This window comes from Physeter macrocephalus, chromosome 11 (assembly GCF_002837175.3).
Source record: "Physeter macrocephalus isolate SW-GA chromosome 11, ASM283717v5, whole genome shotgun sequence".
NCBI classification, from domain to species: Eukaryota; Metazoa; Chordata; class Mammalia; order Artiodactyla; family Physeteridae; genus Physeter; species Physeter macrocephalus.
The window spans coordinates 41,661,095-41,663,998 of NC_041224.1; positions in this window are offsets into that span (position 1 = coordinate 41,661,095).

Here is a 2,904-nt window from a genome sequence, read left to right on the forward strand (position 1 = left end):
CCTTTCTGTTACCCCAGAAATTCCCTCATGTACCCTCCCAGTCAACAACCCCCCAAAAGCTAACTGCTCTTCTGACCTATAGCCCTGCATATTAGTTTTGCCTATGGTGAAGTTTGATACAAATGAAATCATAATATATTCTTTTTTTATTATTATATTTATTTATTTATTTATTTTTGGCTGTGTTGGGTCTTCATTTCTGTGCGAGGGCTTTCTCTAGTTGCGGCGAGCGGGGGCTACTCTTCATCGCGGTGCGCGGGCCTCTCACTGTCGTGGCCTCTCTTGCTACGGAGCACAGGCTCCAGACGCGCAGGCTCAGTAGTTGTGGCTCACGGGCCCAGTTGCTCCGCGGCATGTGGGATCATCCCAGACCAGGGCTCGAACCCGTGTCCCCTGCATTGGCAGGCAGATTCTCAACCACTGCGCCACCAGGGAAGCCCCATAATATATTCTTTATGTCTGGCTTCTTCTGCTCAACATGTTTTTTTTTTTTTTTGTGGTATGCGGGCCTCCCTCTGCTGCGGCCTCTCCCGTTGCGGAGCACAGGCTCCGGACGCGCAGGCTCAGCGGCCATGGCTCACGGGCCCAGCCGCTCCGCGGCACGTGGGATCCTCCCAGACCAGGGCGCGAACCCGGTTCCCCTGCATCGGCAGGCGGACGCGCAACCACTGCGCCACCAGGGAAGACCGTGCTCAACATGTTTTTGAAATTAATTCATATTATTTCAATATTAGGGTTTGCTCTTTTTCATCCATTGTATGAATATACCACCATTTATCCATTCTACTATTGGTAATTATTTGGTCATTTATTATGAATAAAGCTGCTGTGCACATTCATGTACTTCTTTTGGTGGGCATAAGTACCCTGTTGCATATACACCCAGGAGTGGAATGGCTGGGTCATAGGATATAGGTATGTGTAGTTTTAGTAGGGTGGTGGTTTTAAAGTATGTCCATGAATTCTTAGATATTACTCCATCAAGAGGTGGGGGTCTGTGTCCCCCCTCTTTGAACCTGGACTGGTCTTAGTGACTCATTTGTAACCAATAGAATGCAATGGATATGACCTTGCATCCTTGCATTGACATCTGAGGCTAGATCCAGAAAATTATGCAGCTCTACCTGGTTTTCTTGGGGCACTTGCTCTGGGAAATCTCCAGCCAGTATTTCTTCAAATACTGTTCTGCCTTGTTCTCTGTCTCCTTCTAGTACTCCATTTTTCATTCTGTCTCATGTGATAAATAGACACCTTCCTTTCTGTATTTCAGTTTGGACATCTATTGACTTGTCTTCTAGTTATACTAGTCGTCTGTTCTGCTGTGTCTAATTAGCTATTAAACACAAAGTGTTTAGGTATTAATTTGTTATAGTGCTTTTCAGGTCAAGAATCTCCACCTGACTCTTTTTTCATGGATTCTAGCTCTCTGGTGAAATTCTCCGTCTTTCGTCTATTTTCCTCATCATATTAATCATAGTTATTTTACAGTCCTCGTCTGATAAATCCAATATCTGAATCATCCATAGGACTGATTCTGTTGTCTATTCTTTCTCCTTCTCTATCTCTCTCTGCCTCTCTTTTTTTTAGCACACCTCATCATTTTTATTTTTTTCCCAACAACACTGTAGAAGAAAAAATGTTGTCTCCAGATGATATATCTTTCTTTGAACAGGATTAAATTTCCTTACAGCAGCTCATACAGATCACCTTGAACGTGTCAAAGACAGGTTTTAACCTAGTTAATTTTTCTCTTACTACTAGTGTGTAACCCTTACTTCTAGGGCATGTCCTTATGGGATCTCAGCCAAAGTCCCTTGTAATCACTAAGGCTCCTCCATCTTGGTGGACCTTGAACTACAAACTCTGTCTCCCCAACACTGCAGCACATGTGAAGTCTCTCCTTGTCTCTGTTCTCTCAGCTGCTATTGTTTCTCCTTGTCCATGCGGAACTTAGAAGTTATCCAATAGCATAAAGTTAATTTGTATGAAGATTTTGGGGTTACTTCTTTGTAGTTCCCTCCTTTCCAGGACTTTGCCCCAACTACTCTGGCAGTTTCATAGTCTCTCTCTTGAGCATAAGCAACAAATTAGAAAATGCCCTCAGGGAAAAAGCAGGAGTAAATCTCATGTACTTCCCTTCTCTTAAAGACCCTAGTCCCTCAAGTCTTATCTGCATTATTTATTCTTTAATTCTGACGAAGACTCTCTTTGACCAAGGCTCCTCTGAGCCTTCTTCTTAGAAGTGCCTCAACCTCCGCCCCTCAACCTCCGCCCAGGCCTTTGGCCTGCCTAACTCAGTCTTAGCAAGAATCCTCTAAGTTAGTTTAGTAAGAAGGCCCTCCCCCTTTATCTGATTACCCTCAATACCTGATCAAGTTTCTCACTCCCTATCCTTGATATCTGATTACTCTGGCTTGCCTTCAGCAAAAATCCTAAATTAGTTTAGCAAGAATCTCCCTACCCTTGATGTTTCCTCTTAGTAATTTTCCATTATTGACCCCCTCATTTTGCTTATTGGCTATAAATCCTCAGCTGTCATTGCTGTATTTGGAATTGAGCCTGATCACTCTCCCCTACTGCAATGCCCCCATTGCAATGGACTTGAATAAAGTCTTCCTTACCATTTAAAAAAGTGTTTTGCAAATGAACAAAGAAAACAAAACTAAAGAATAGTAAGAAACAGACTTATAGATACATGGAGCAAACTGGTGTTTGCCAGAGAAGGAGGCAGGGGGTTGAGTGAAATAGGTGAAGAGGATTAAGACATACAAACTTCATGGGCTTCCCTGGTGGCGCAGCGGTTGAGAGTCCGCCTGCCGATGCTAGGGGACACGGGTTCGTGCCCCGGTGCAGGAGGATCCCACATGCCGCGGAGCGGCTGGGCCCGTGAGCCATGGCCGCTGG